This window comes from Mobula birostris, chromosome 14 (assembly GCF_030028105.1).
Source record: "Mobula birostris isolate sMobBir1 chromosome 14, sMobBir1.hap1, whole genome shotgun sequence".
Taxonomy (NCBI): domain Eukaryota; kingdom Metazoa; phylum Chordata; class Chondrichthyes; order Myliobatiformes; family Myliobatidae; genus Mobula; species Mobula birostris.
The window spans coordinates 85435737-85452149 of NC_092383.1; the positions used below are offsets into that span (position 1 = coordinate 85435737).

The window sequence follows — 16413 nt, forward strand, 5'->3', positions numbered from 1 at the left end:
CTCAAATGCCGACAGTCTATTTCTCTACGTTGGTACTACCTGACCTGCTGAGTTCCTCCAGCACTTTGTGTATGTTGCTCCAGAAACATTTCTTCTACGGTAATGGTATCAAAAACTAAAGGGCCCAGGTTTAAGATGAGAGGACGCGGTTTAGAGAATCAGGATTAACATCGCTGACATAAGTTGTAAAACTTATTAACTCTGCAGCAGCAGTACAATGCAATACATAATAACAGACCTGAATTACAGAAAGCATATATATAAAATAGTTAAGTAGTGCAAAAATAGAAATAAAAAGTAGTGAGATAATGTTTATGGGTTGAATGACCATTCAGAAATCAAATGGCAAAGGGGAAGAACCTAAATCTTTGAGAATGTGACTTCATGCTTCTGTACAATACATGTTTTAGGAACAGCTTCTTCCACCCCCTCCTTCAGACTTCTGAACAGTCTATGAACTATGAACACTACTTCACTGTTTTGCTTTATCCATCTAATCTATCTATTACAAACGTGTTTCTTACTGCTGACTTAGTTTTTTTTGTGCGTGCTGCAAAGTAGAATGAATTTCATGATGTGCTAGTGCTAACAAACCTGATTCTGGTTTTAAAGTGGGTTTGAAGATTAAATGTACATCAAGGTGGTTAATACTTGGAACATGGTAGCAGAGAAGGTAGTTAGAATTAAATACAATCACTGTGCTTCAGTGATGTTTACACAGGCATTTCAATAGGCAAGGTTATGGACCCGATGTGGGCAAAGTAGCTAGTATGAACGAGGTGGCTGAAGGGCTTGTTTCTGTACTGTATGGCTCCATAGCTACAGCACAACATTTGGCTTGGAGATTAACATGAAAACGCAGCAGTAATATCCCATGAGCTGAAAACTGCAAGTCTGCGAGGAAGGTCAGCATGTAGACACAGAAGACTGCAGATGCTGGAATGAAGATCAGCAAAAAAAAAAACTCCCAGAGCAGCACAGTGGGTGGACAGCATCTCTGGAGGGAAATGGATAGTCAGTATTTTGGGTTGAGATGCTTCATTAGAGCTGGAATGAGATCCTTTTATTGAGATGTTTGAAAATCTCAGGGCATTAAGCAGAATTGCACACTAAAATTCCAACAGACTCAAATTAACTTGGAAATAATTGCCTGTATATCAAGTCAAGTAAGTCACTGTTTATTGTTATTTTGACCATATCTGCTGGTGCAGTACACAGTAAAAACGAGACAATGTTTTTCAGGACCATGGTGCTACATGAATAATACAAAAACTACACTGAACTACGTAAAACAACACAATACTACACTAGACTACAGACCTACCCAGGACTGCATAAAGTGCACAATACAGTGCAGGCATTACAATAAATAATAAACAAGACAATAGGCACAGTAGAGGGCAGTAGGTTGGTGTCAGTCTGGGCTCTGGGTATTGAAGAGTCTGATGGCTTGGGGGAAGAAACTGTTACATAGTCTGGTCGTGAGAGCCTGAATACTTCGGTGCCTTTTTGCAGATGGCAGGAGGGAGAAGAGTTTGTATGAGGGGTGCGTGAGGTCCTTTATAGTGCTGTTTGCTTTACGGAAGCAACATGTGATCTAACATGGGTTAAATCATTTTATGTGTGACTTGTGCAAGAGACTCACTTCTTGGAATAGTGTAAATGACATTATAAGCATCAAAAAATTCTGCTTAAACATTAGAATTTACAGAGAAACAAATCTCAAACAGGATTCCTTTGAAACAAATAGTAGGAGTTTATATATACATTCCACGTGTGGGGTGATACCCTTTACAGGGAGAAGGCTAGATCATTTAGTGATTGGTCAGGAGAGTGTTGATTCATGCCAGTGTTGGAGTCTGTAAGCGCCTTGGGCTTCCTAATGCGGAACGTTCAATGTGGAGGTCTAGTGGCTGTGATTGTAAGAGTTAATCCCACAGTTTACTTAAAGTACATACAAAAATAAATTTTAAGAGACACGGGAACAGACGGAGAATAGAGAGATATGGATCTTGTGCAGCCGGAGTGATTAGATCTATCAGCATGGTTGGCGCTCACATCACGGAGTGAAAGACTCGTCTGCGTGCTCTGCTGTTGCATGTCCTCTCCAAAGGTTGTTGTGGAGAGACCTGTGAGCCCCAGAGAGCGATGCCGCCTGGAGTTTACCCATCCGGCGCTTAGCTCCGGCTAGGGTCACCCGTGGCGGTGAAACCAAGAGAGAGGATGCAGACGAAGAGCAATCCAGCCAAGAGCCTGACAGTGGTGCTGGCAGGAGACGACGACACATCGCAGCGCAGCGGAGGTGGAGTGAGGCCACAGCAGGGAAGGGTCCCCAGTCATCTTGCACTCCAGGCCACTGGACCCTGACCCCGATCTCCATGAATCATGTGCGTCACCCTCCCCACGCTAAGCAAAGACACATCAGGGGAGTCCGTTCAGGGAATCCATCCTAACATCCTGGATTAAGTCCCATGGAATATGTAGATCTCAGATCGGCCCCTACAGCCACCTGAGGACACGCCAATAGACAACCCCTTTGGAGAACATCGTACACAATTTGAGTGACTTCACTACTGTTCCATGTTCTATGGTTTAATCATGGTATATACACCATCTTCAGTGCCTAACTGTGCAGGATGTACAGTATAGAATGAGAAGGTATCCATTTTTTATTTTCTATTTATGATTTATAATTTAAACTTTTAATATTTACTAATATTTACTATTTTTAATATTTAATATTTGTAATCCAGGGTGCGGGAAGCACAGAATCAAATATCGCTGTGATGATTGTACGTTCTAGTATCAATTGTTTGGCAACAATAAAGTATAAAGTATGTATGTACCCCACACAAACCCTCTCCCCACTCCTAAGCCAACCCCTTTGTCATAACCTCCTTTCCCTTCTAAAGCAGGAAATCTGCCTCGGGGCTTTCCCGTGCCCTTAGTTACACATTGTAAAAAGTCCTCTCGATTATCTGGGCATACTGTATCTCAGATAAGTGTGCTTTACCAATGTAATCTCCTGAAAGTGTTAGTACAAACACTGACATTTTTCACTGTTGAACAAATAAGAAGTAGAAGTACTTCAAGATAGGATTGTACATCAGAACTTTGAACAATTCCCAACATCAACTATTAAGTTTCAGCACGTGGTGTTAGACTGAGAACCACTTGTTTTCATTAGATTGCATAAAGCATCAGCACGGACAATGGGCATTTATTCCATCTAATCCATACTAGTGTTTACGCTGCACCACTTCTCCCCCTTCATCACACCAGCAAACCTCAGAACTGTGAATCATTCCCTCTTCCCTCAAGTGTTTATTAAGTGCGGGAGCAGCAGAGCCACACCCTTGTAACCATATCATCTGCTGACAGTCATGCCAAGTGATGTGATAATGCAGTGGCTGCGTTACCAGACTAGAAGCTGGAGTTCTATCTAGACTATGCAACTTGAGTTCAAGTCCCACAGAGAATTCAAATAAACTTAAAAAAGGATTTTTGAAGAAGAAAAAAAGAAGCTAATCTCAGTGATGAAACCACATAAAAACCAACGGTTAAGGGAAGTGGGAAGTTGACGCTTCAGGTTCAGACCTAGAGGCTGGATGAGAGGACTTAATCCAAAATGTCAACTGTCCATTTCCCTCTGCGGACGCTGTCTGACCCCCGTTGAGATGGATTTTGCTCCAGTTTATTCATCTGCGTCTCTTGCGCCTCCATGTAAAGACCTGCTTGGTTCACTACCATTTCTCCGGGAAGGGAATCTGCCGTCCTTACACAGTCCGGGCTGTGTCTGATTCCCACCCCCAGTGCTGAAGACTAATTAGCCTCCCCAACTGAGAGGCTACAAGGGATAGACGACATGTGCTGGCATTGGGAGTGAGAGCCCATGAGCAAATAAGATCTCACTATTCACTGCAATTTGTTTGTTTTGTTTGTTTGTTCATTTAGAGATACAATGCGGTACAGGCCCTTCCAGCCCAACAGGCCGCACTGCCCAGCAACCCCCCACTTAACCCTAACCTAATCACAGGACTATTTACAATGACCAGTTAACCTACTAATTGGTACATCTTTTGGACTGTGGATGGAAATTTTTGCCCCTGAAGGAAACCCACACTGTTCACGGGGAGAACGAACAAACTCCTTACGGCCAGCACTGGAGCTGAACTCTGAACTCTGAAACGCCCCCAGTGATACTAGTGTCGCACTAACCACTATGCTATTGTGATGCTCACAACAGGTTTACACTGGAAGCAGTCTCACTCACTCTCAGCTTGGCTCTGAACCACTTGGATGACAGCAATTTCTACTGTTTATTGATTACAGCTCAGCGTTCAATGCCATCTCTTCTGTGCTAATCAACAAGCTTCAGAACCTGTCCCTCAGTACTTCTCTCTACAACTGTACCCGTGACATCCTTCACTGGGAGACCACAGTCGGCAGATCAGAAATAACATCTCATCCTCACTGACAAACAGTGCAAGGATGCGTGCTCAGCCCACTGCTCTACACTCTCTACACCCATGACTCTGTCTGGGCCCAATTCAAAGGCCAATTATAGATTTGCCGATGACACAACTGTTGGCAGAATCTCAGATGGTGATGAGGAAGCAAACAGGAATGAGGTACATCAGCTGATTGAGCAGTGTTACACCAACAACCTTGCAGTCAACATCAGTAAGGCCAAGGAATTGATTTTGGATTTCAGGAAGGCAAAAATCAGGAGAACACACACCAATCCACATTGAGGGGCCAGCAGTGGAAAGGGTGAGCAACTTTAAGTTCCTGGGTGTCAGCTTCTCAGAGGATCAATCCTGGGTCCAACATCTCGACGCAATCACAAAGAAGGCACACCTGTGTGTGGCCTTACTTCATTAGGGGTTTCAGAAGATTTGGTATACTAATTTAGTAAAATTTCTACAGATGTACCGTGGAGAGTATCCTCACTGATTATATCACAAACTGGTATGGAGGCACAGTTGCACAGGTACAGAAAAGGCTGCAGAGGTTTGTAGACTTAGCCAGCCCCATCACGGGAGCAACTCCCCAACATCAAGGGCATCTTCCAAAGGTGACATCTCAAGAATTACTGAGGGCCCTCAGCATCCAGGACTTGCCCTCTTCTCATTACTGCCATCAGGGAGGAGGTATAGGAGAGCGAAGATGCACAGTCAATGTTTCAGAAAGAACTTCTTCCCCTCCGCCATCAGATTTCAGAACGATTCATGAACCCATGAACACTACCTATTTTGCTTTCTTTCTGCAATATTTTTATTTTATATTTTTCATTGTTACCTATTGCATTTTTAATATATTGCACTGTACTCTTGATGCAAAAATAACAAAATTTTATGACATATATAAGTCTATGATAATAAATCTGATTCTGATGTCTTTTATAATTTCCTACTAAATTTATTACCTACTACCATCCAATAAGGACTCCTAGCTTGAAATTGTAAGACCATAAGATGAGGAAGCAGAATTCTTTAGTTCCCGATCCTGAGCTGTTATATAAAGTATATCAACAATTTATGTTTCCTTTAATAACTGCATTACTTTGAACTTGGGAATTGATTTCTTTGGCTGGCCGAGGGAGGCTAAACAGTTTGGGTCTGTTTTCTCTAGAGTTTAGAGGAGTCACAGGTAAGACTTCTTGAAACATACTTTATCCTAAGGGGATATGATAAGGTAGATATCCAGATGTTTTCACTAGAGGGAAAGTTTTGAACGAGGGCATATAGTTTCCAAATCGGGCGGGGGCGGAGGTAGCATTTGTAATTAAGAGATGCAGAAATTTTTTCTCACCATGGGGTAGTGAATCTCTAGAATTCTCTATTCTGGAGAGTTGGAGAGTCCAGCTCATTAAAATATCTTTTAGTGATCAGGGGATTGAGGATTAGGAGAATGTGGAACAAAGGAAGCCTGGAATAGATTGGTCTGATCGTATTGAATAGCAAGGCTGTTTTAAATAGACTGCAGAATCTGAATCTGAATTATTATCACTGAGAAATGTTGTGAAATTTGTTGTTTTGCATTGTTTTGTAGCAGAACAGTTCAAGACATAAAAATCACTATAACTTGCAAAAATAAATAAACAAATTGTGTGGAAGAGGAATAGTGAGGTAGTGTCCGGAAACTGGAAGCCCTAAATCCAGGCCGGGGACTGGACGTCTGGGGGGCCGGAGGGAGCCTCTCATGTGGTTGCAGGCCTGACTGTGCGTGTGTGTGTGTGTGTGTGTGTGTGTGTGTGTGTGTGTGTGTGTGTGTGTGTGTGTGTGTGTGTGTATGGGTGGGAGAGAGAAAAAGGGGCTTGTTTTGTTGACGTTGTTTTGTTTAGTCGTTGCAGCTGCTCGTGCTGTTCTACCAAACATGAAGGGCATGCTATGTTGGCGCTGGCGGCAAAGGTGGAGATTCAGAAAGTCAGTCCATATACATTGACTACCCTGGTATTTTGTTGCAAGGAGAAGTACGTGCTAGAGCCACAGCTGAATCCTGCTGAAAAGGGTGCTTGTGAAATGATTCTGCACGTCCTAGAACAGTGCAGGAGCAGGTCATAAAATCATACAGCACAGAAAAGGCCCTTCACAAGAACATAAGGATAAGGAGCAGGAGTAGGCCAACTGGCCCATCGAGCCTGCTCCACCATTCAGTAAGATCATGGCTGATCTGGCCATGGACTCATCTCTACCTACCTGTCTTTACCCCATAACCCTTATTTCCCCTCCTATGCAAAAATCTATCCAACCTTGTCTTAAATATATTTACTGAGGTAGCCTCCACTGCTTCATTGGGCAGAGAATTCCACAGATTCACCACTCTTTGGGAAAAGCAGTTCCACCTCACCTCGGTCCTAAATTTACTTCCCTGAATCTTAAGGCTATGTCCCCTAGTTCTAGTCTAACTACCAGTGGAAACAACTTTCCTGCATCTATCTGATTTATTCCTTTCATAATTTTATATGTTTCTATAAGATCTGCTCTCATCCTTCTGAATTCCAGCAAGTACAGTCCAGGTGACTCAATTTTTCCTCATAGCCTAATATTCCTGGATTTCAGTGCTTTAAAAGGGATAGAGAGGGGGGAAAAAGGGGAGGAGAGGGGGGAAAAGGTGAGGAGAGGGGGAAAAGGGGAGCAAAGGTGGCATTACTGGTCAGGGATACTATTACAGCTACAGAAAGGGTGGGTAATGTAGCAGGATCCTCTTTTGAGTCAGTATGGGTGGAAGTCAGGAACAGGAAGGGAGCATTTACTCTATTGAGGGTATTCTATAGGCCCCCCTGGTAGCAACAGAGATACCGAGGAGCAGATTGGGAGGCAGATTTTGGAAAGGTGCAAAAATAACGGGTTGTTATCATGGGTGACTTTAACTTCCCTAATATTGATTGGCAACTGATTAGTTCCAATGGTTTAGATGGGACAGAGTTTAAGTGTGTCCAGGACAGATTCCTGTCACAGTATGTGGACAGGCCAACTAGGGGGAATGCCATACTAGATCTAGTATTAGGTAACGAACTGGGTCAGGTCACAGATCTCTCAGTGGGTGAGCATCTGGGGAACAGTGACCACCGCTCCCTGGCCTTTAGCATTATCATGGAAAAGGATAGAATCAAAGAGGACAGGAACATTTTTAATTGGGGAAAGGCAAATTATGAGGCTATAAGGCTAGAACTTGCGGGTGTGAATTGCGATGATGTTTTTGCAGGGAAATGTACTATGGACATGTGGTCGATGTTTAGGGATCTCTTGCAGGATGTCAGGGATAAATTTGTCCCGGTGAGGCAGATAAAGAATGGTAGGGTAAAGGAACCATGGGTGACAAGTGAAGTGGAAAATCTAGTCAGGTAGAAGAAGGCAGCATACATGAAGCTTAGGCAGCAAGGATCAGATGAATCTATTGACGAATATAGGGAAGCAAGAAAGCAGCTTAAGGGACTGAGGAGAGCAAGAAGGGGGCATGAGAAGGCCTTGGCGAGTAGGGTAAAGGAAAACCCCAAGGCATTCTTCAATTATGTGAAGAACAAAAGGATGACAGGGGTGAAGGTAGGACCGATTAGAGATAAAGGTGGGAAGATGTGCCTGGAGGCTGTGGAAGTGAGCGAGGCCCTCAATGAAAACTTCTCTTCGGTATTCACCAATGAGAGGGAACTTGGATGACATAGAAACATAAAAACATAGAAAATAGGCGCAGGAGTAGGCCATTCGGCCCTTCGAGCCTGCACCGCCATTTATTATGATCATAGCTGATCATCCAACTCAGAACCCTGCACCAGCCTTCCCTCCATACCCCCTGATCCCTGTAGCCACAAGGGCCATATCTAACTCCCTCTTAAATATAGCCAATGAACTGGCCTCAACTGTTTCCTGTGGCAGAGAATTCCACAGATTCACCACTCTCTGTGTGAAGAAGTTTTTCCTCATCTCAGTCCTAAAAGGCTTCCCCTTTATCCTCAAACTGTGACCCCTCGTTCTGGACTTCCCCAACATCGGGAACAATCTTCCTGCATCTAACCTGTCCAATCCCTTTAGGATTTTATACGTTTCAATCAGATCCTCCCTCAATCTTCTAAATTCCAATGAGTACAAGCCTAGTTCATCCAGTCTTTCTTCATATGAAAGTCCTGCCATCCCAGGAATCTATCTGGTGAACCTTCTTTGTACTCCCTCTATGGCAAGGATGTCTTTCCTCAGATTAGGGGACCAAAACTGCACACAATACTCCAGGTGTGGTCTCACCAAGGCCTTGTACAACTGCAGTAGTACCTCCCTGCTCCTGTACTCGAATCCTCTCACTATAAATGCCAGCATACCATTCACCTTTTTCACCGCCTGCTGTACCTGCATGCCCACTTTCAATGACTGGTGTATAATGACACCCAGGTCTCGTTGCACCTCCCCTTTTCCTAATCGGCCACCATTCAGATAATAATCTGTTTTCCTATTTTTGCCACCAAAGTGGATAACTTCACATTTATCCACATTAAATTGCATCTGCCATGAATTTGCCCACCCACCCAACCTATCCAAGTCACCTTGCATCCTCTTAGCATCCTCCTCACAGCTAACACTGCCGCCCAGCTTCGTGTCATCCGCAAACTTGGAGATGCTGCATTTAATTCCCTCATCCAAGTCATTAATATATATTGTAAACAACTGGGGTCCCAGCACTGAGCCTTGCAGTACCCCACTTGTCACTGCCTGCCATTCTGAAAAGGTCCCGTTTATTCCCACTCTTTGCTTCCTGTCTGCTAACCAATTCTCTATCCATATCAATACCTTACCCCCAATACCGTGTGCTTTAAGTTTGCACACTAATCTCCTGTGTGGGACCTTGTCAAAAGCCTTTTGAAAATCCAAACATACCACATCCACTGGTTCTCCCCTATCCACTCTACTAGTTACATCCTCAAAAAATTCTATGAGATTCGTCAGACATGATTTTCCTTTCACAGATCCATGCTGACTTTGTCCGATGATTTCACCGCTTTCCAAATATGCTGTTATCACGTCTTTGATAACTGACTCCAGCAGTTTCCCCACCACCGACGCTAGGCTAACCGGTCTATAACTCCCCGGTTTCTCTCTCCCTCCTTTTTTAAAAAGTGGGGTTACATTAGCCACCCTCCAATCCTCAGGAACTAGTCCAGAATCTAAAGAGTTTTGAAAAATTATCACTAATGCATCCACTATTTCTTGGGCTACTTCCTTAAGCACTCTGGGATGCAGACCATCTGGCCCTGGGGATTTATCTGCCTTTAATACCTTCAATTTACCTAATACCACTTCCCTACTAACATGTATTTCGCTCAGTTCCTCCATCTCACTGGACCCTCTGTCCCCTACTATTTCTGGAAGATTATTTATGTCCTCCTTAGTGAAGACAGAACCAAAGTAATTATTCAATTGGTCTGCCATGTCCTTGCTACCCATAATCAATTTACCTGTTTCTGTCTGCAGGGGACCTACATTTGTCTTTACCAGTCTTTTCCTTTTTACATATCTATAAAAGCTTTTACAGTCAATTTTTATGTTCCTTGCCAGTTTTCTCTCATAATCTTTTTTCCCCTTCCTAATTAAGCCCTTTGTCCTCCTCTGCTGATCTCTGAATTTCTCCCAGTCCTCAGGTGAGCCACTTTTTCTGGCTAATTTGTATGCTTCTTCTTTGAAATTGATACTATCACTAATTTCTCTTGTCAGCCACGGGTGCACTACCTTCCTTGATTTATTCTTTTGCCAAACTGGGATGAAGAATTGTTGTAGTTCTTCCATGCGATCTTTAAATGCTTGCCATTGCATATCCACCGTCAATCCTTTAAGTGTCATTTGCCAGTCTATCTTAGCTAATTCACGTCTCATACCTTCAAAGTTACCCCTCTTTAAGTTCAGAACCTTTGTTTCTGAATTAACTATGTCACTCTCCATCTTAATGAAGAGGACAATATGATGGTGAGGACAATATGAGTGAGGTTGATGTTCTGGAGCATGTTGATATTAAGGGAGAGGAGGTATTGGAGTTGTTAAAATATATTAGGACGGGTAAGTCCTCGGGGCCTGATGGAATATTCCCCAGGCTGCTCCACGAGGCGAGGGAAGAGATTGCTGAGTCTCTGGCTAGGATCTTTATGTCCTCATTGTCCACGGGAATAGTACCGGAGGATTGGAGGGAGGCGAATGTTGTCCCCTTGTTCAAAAAAGTTAGTAGCGATAGTCTGGGTAATTATAGATCAGTAAGCCTTATGTCTGTGGTGGGAAAGCTGTTGGAAAAGATTCTTAGAAATAGGATCTATAGGCATTTAGAGAAACATGGTCTGAAAAGGGACAGTCAGCATGGCTTTGTGAAGGCCAGATTGTGTCTAGCAAGCCTGAAAGAGTTCTTTGAGGAGGTGACTAGGCATATAGATGAGGGTAGTGCAGTGGATGTGATCTACATGGATTTTAGTAAGGCATTTGACAAGGTTCCACACAGTAGGCTTATTCAGAAAGTTAGAAGGCATGGGATCCAGGAAGATTTGGCCAGGTGGATTCAGAATTGGCTTGCCTGCAGAAAGCAAAGGATCGTGGTGGAGGGAGTACATTCTGATTGGAGGATTGTGACTAGTGGTGTCCCACAGGATCAGTTTTGGGACCTCTACATATCGTGATTTTCATTAACGACCTGGATGTGGGGGTAGAAGGGTGGGTTAGCAAGTTTTCAGACGACGCAAAGGTTGGTGGTATTGTGGATAGTGTAGAGGATTGTCGAAGATTGCAGAGAGACATTGATAGGATGCAGAAGTGGGCTGAGAAGTGGCAGATGGAGTTCAATCCGGAGAAGTGTGAGGTGGTACACTTTGGAAGGACAAACTCCAAGGCAGAGTACAAAGTAAATGGTAGGATGCTCGGTAGTGTGGAGGAGCAAAGGGATCTGGGGGTACATGTCCACAGATCCCTGAAAGTAGATAGGGTAGTTAAGAAAGCTAATGGGGTGTTAGCCTTCATAAGTCGAGGAATAGTGTTTAAGAGTCATGAGGTAATGATGCAGCTCTATAAAACTCTGGTTAGACCGCACTTGGAGTACTGTGTCCAGTTCTGGTCGCCTCACTATTGGAAGGATGTGGAAGCATTGGAAAGGGTACAGAGGAAATTTACCAGGATGCTGCCTAGTTTAGAGAGTATGCATTATGTTCAGAGATTAAGGGAGCTAGGGCTTTACTCTTTGGAGAGAAAGAGGATGAGAGGAGACACGATAGAGGTATACAAGATATTAAGACCAACAAATAGAGTGGACAGCCAGTGCCTCTTCCCCAGGGCACCACTGCTCAATACAAGTGGACATGGCTTTAAGGTGAGGGGTGGAAAGTTCAAGGGGGATATTATGAGAAGGTTTTTTACTCAGAGAGTGGTTGGTGCGTGGAATACACTGCCTGAGTCAGTGGTGGAGGCAGATACACTAGTGAAGTTTAAGAGACTACTAGACAGGTATATGGAGGAATTTAAGGTGGGGTGTTATATGGGAAGCAGGGTTTAAGGGTCGGCACAATATTGTGGGCCGAAGGGCCTGTACTGTGCTGTACTATTCCATGTTCTATGTTCTAACCTTCTCATTTCTGGAACCAACCTGGTGAACCTCCTCTGCACTGCCTCCAAAGCCAGTATATCCTTCCTCAAGTAAGGAGCCCAGAACCACATGCTGTACTCCAGTTGGGGCCTGAACAGTGCCCTATATAGTTGCAGCATAACCTCCCTGTTCTTAAATTCAATCCCACTCAGCCAACGTTCCATTTGCCTTCTTGACAGCCTGCTGCACCTGCAAACCAAACTTTTGCGATTCACACACAAGCACTCTCAAGTCCTTCTGTACAGCTCTACGTTGCAATCTTTTACCATTTAAATAATAATCTGATCTTCCATTTTACCTTCCAAAGCGGATGACCTTGCACTTACCAGCATTGTATTCCATCTGCCAGATCCTTGCCCACTCAATTAACCTATCTATATCTCTCCACAGACTCTCTGTATCCTCTGCACAGTTTGCTTTTCCACTCAATTTAGTGTCATCAGCAAACGTAGAGACACTACTTGATCCCCTGTTCCATTTTGTTAATGTATACCGTGAACAGTTATATGCCCAGCACCGACCCCTGCGAACCACCGCTCATTACTGATTGCCAACTAGAGAAACACCCGTGAATCCCAACTTTCTGTTTTCTATTGCTCTATCCGTACTAATACATCACCCCCAACTCTATGCATCCTTATCTTATGGATAAGTCTTTCATGTGGCACCTTATCAAATGCTTTTTGGAAATCCAAGTAAATAATGTCCATTTGTTCCCCTCTATCCACTGTGCTTGTTATATTCTCAAAGGACTCCAGTAAGTTTGTCAAACAGACCTGCCTTTGCTGAATCCATGTTGCATCTGCCTGATGGATCCATTTCCTTCCAGATGCCTCACACGAGCTTTTAGTTTGATACCTTTCTTTACTTCCTTAGTTATCCAAGGCTGGCTCTCCCTAACCTTACTGTCCTTGCTTTTAACTGGAATATACTTTTGTTGAGCATGAAGAAAAATCTCAATGAAAGTCTTCCACTGTTTCTCGTGTCCCACCAGAAAGCCTGTGTTCCCAGTCTACTCTATCCAACTCCTCCCTCATCCCCTTGTAGTCTCCCCCGTTTAGACATAATACACTAAACAAGTTTTAAGATCGAACTATTTCACCCTCCATTTGTATGAGAAACTCAATCATACTGTGATCATACTTCAGCGCATCTGATCTAGCCTGACCAAGATGCCCTTCCAAGCAAGTCCCATTTGCCTGCATGTGGTCCATATCCCTCGAAACCTTTCCAATCCACAATCCAATTCAGCTGTCTTTTAAAATTTGCTATTGTGCCTGCCTCAACCACTTCCTTGAGCAGCCTGTTCTATATCTGAACCATCCACTGTCTAAAGAAAAGTTGCCCCTCAGGTTTCAATTAAATTTTTCCCATCTCACCTGTCATCTCCGGCTCTTAATTTCCCAACCCTGGTGAAAAAAAAGACCAAGTGTTTTCATTCTATCCATGCCCCTCATGATTTTAACGACCTCAAAGAGATAAGACCATCACTTTTAAAAAGCTACCCAGCTAAGCCCATTCTCCTCATTCTCCACACAAGTGTCTGGTGTGGAGAATCCAGTGCATAGGATCACAAGAGGATGCAGAGGGATATACTCAGCCAGTTCCATCATGGGTACAACTCTCCCCACTATAAAGGGCATCTACAAGTGCCTCAGGAAGGCAGTTTACATCGTTAACAATCCTCACCATTGAACACATGTCCTCTTCTTGTTACTGCCACCAGGAAGAAAGTGCAGGAGCCTGAAGATCCATATTGAATGATTCAATAACAGCTTCAGACTTCTGAATGGTCCGTGAACCCATGAACACCACTACCTTGCAATTCTATTTTTTTATTGCACTATTTATTTACTTTGTAGTTTATAGTGATTTTATCTCTTTGCACCGCGTTCCGGCTGCAAAAACAACAACTTTCACATCTTGTAAGTAAGTCAATGACAATGGGTCTGATCTGGTATATCTCTCCTTTGCCAAAGGCGGTTCTCAGGAAGGGACGGGGCTTGACCAACCTTTAAATAATGGAGTTTCACAAGGCAGGGAATGGGGTGCGGAGGCAAAATCCCAAATCAAGAGGCTGGGTAGCACAGTAGAGTAGTGGTCAGCGCACTCCTTTACTGTGCCAGCAACCCATGTACCCTCTAAGGTATGTTCGTGCACACATCATTTGCTACTATCACACAACGGAACTTAAATTGCACACAAAAAGTTGTCACCCTCTACCTCGTTGGTATGATAAGAATATTTCACGATCGTACACAATCACATTCCCTTTTCCAATTTCTAATGCGGACAGTGCTGACAACGTGGAGTTTGCAATGATTTGTCTGCAGATTTTAAAACTGGCTTATTTATACATGTTGTCGCTGGTCAAAAAAATTGCACAGCACAAGATATTTTTTTGCACACATTGGTCATTACAAATTAGAGGGTACGATGCCAACAACCCAGGATCAATTCCCGCCGCTGCCTTGTAAGAAATTTGTACGTTCTTCCCGTGAGCACGTGTGTTTCCTCCTGTGCTCCGGTTTCCACCCACATTCCAAAGACCTGCGGGTTAGTGAACTGTTTGGTCATAGTAAATTGCCCCGTGGTTAGGCTAGGGTTAAATTGCGGGATTGCTAAACGGAGCGGTTCTTGCTCCGCGCCGTACCTCAAAAAAAAATTTAAAAGCTGGTCACTAATAAACACACATTTAAAGATTAGACAAATATCCCTCAGGGCGATTACAGATTAGAAGGGATCCATCTAAGCCTCTTATCATCTTGTACACCTCTGTCAAGTCACAGCAATAATAACTTTGGGTTAAAGTCATTGTGTAAGAAATTTGCTACAGCAAGATCGCACACACACACACACACACAATAAGGCATGGAAGTCTATTTGGGTGCTTAATGATTGGAAGATTAGGCAGTGCTCTCACAACCCTTTATGTACCTGCGAGCACACAGAGGTTAAGTTTGACCTACATTTGAAAGACCACACTGGAAAGGGGGCCTTCGCAAAACAGCACTTGAATCACCTCTGGATGTGGAGATAACCCCTCTCGCGCTGAAGTACAAACACAAAAGCGCTGCTGCGTTTTCTTAAAAGTCAGGGACAAGAAGAAACCTTACCTGGTCACGTCTCGGCAGATGCCGTTTTTTTAGGAATGGGCTAACGACACGAAGAGTACCAAAAGGATTTAGCGTCTGAGGAACACAGGTCTATTCGCATGCAGATACTTTTACAACGCAGCATTTCGGAGAGAGAGAAGGGCAAACGACGAAAGCTACGAAAGTGAAAGTACAGACAAAACACAGATTCGATGCGACCTGATCAGTTGTACATGTTAGTTTAGTGGAAATAATCGCGCCCGAGGCGAACCAAGACTCCCTCTGCAAGAAAGCCCTGACAACGATTAAGTGAAACTTCTCCACTGTCCGAAAGCCCGCACCGGGAGACCGCTTTAGCGCCAAATGTCACTTGCCTTGAGTTTGCAGGGAGCCGCTTGCTTCTTCATAGGGAGCAGATGTCGGGAGTAACTCCGGGGATTCGACAACGTGCCTTCTCAGGGAAAGTTCACATCACAAATGTCAGCGCACATGGCCGAGCGGCTGCGGGCAATACCTGGACTGAGCGAACAACGCACACTTCTCTTTTGGCACCGACTTTATTTCGCAACCCTCCCCTGGGCCATGTGATTTCCCGGCAGCCAGACTGCAGCTGTTGCACAGCGACCCGAGCGGCTCTGGGGAGACCGGCACTCGCTCTCCGTCCGATCACCGGATGACAGGCAGTCAGCAGAGTGAGCCAGGACAGTGTACATTGCTGACCCGGCGCAGTGTCCATTAGCGGCCCAGTATAGGGTCTATTACTAGTCCAGTACACTACCCTTATATGACACAATACTATACCATATTTTCTCCCGCCTCAGTTCAGTGTTCACGATTTACCGAGTGGCCAATACTGACTAGAGAGGCATCGTTTACTGACCAGCTTCTGTGTCACTATCCATTACTAACCTAGTACTGTGTCTATTTTTAAACAGGCATAGTGCCCCTTACTGACCAAATAGTGTCTATTGTTCACCTATTAATATTGACCTGATACGTGAAAAGCACCAGGGCCTGATGGTCTGCACCCCGGGGTACTGAAGGAGGTGGCTTTAAAAATCATGGACGCATTGGTAATCATTTTCCAATGTCCTATAGATTCAGGATCAGTTCCTGAGGACTGGAGGGTAGCTAATGTTGTCCCACTTTTTAAGAAAGGAGGGAGAGAGAAAACAGGGAATTATAGACCAGTTAGCCTGACATCAGTGGTGGGGAA

General features: G+C 44.0%; 1 protein-coding gene across 3 annotated transcripts in view; it reads right to left on the reverse strand.

Moving 5' to 3' along the window:
- LOC140210039 (uncharacterized) overlaps positions 1 to 15786 on the reverse strand; it is a 94713-nt gene extending 78927 nt beyond the window's left edge. Inside the window, exon 1 of one of the 3 annotated variants that reach the window (XM_072278810.1) lies at positions 15572 to 15786. The gene's annotated coding sequence lies outside the window, so the exon portion shown is untranslated. Of the gene's footprint in view, positions 1 to 15218; positions 15330 to 15571 lie in introns of those variants that run through there. The other 2 variants (XM_072278813.1, XM_072278812.1) reach the window with 2 other exon arrangements.
- Between the last annotated feature and the right edge of the window lie 627 nt (positions 15787 to 16413).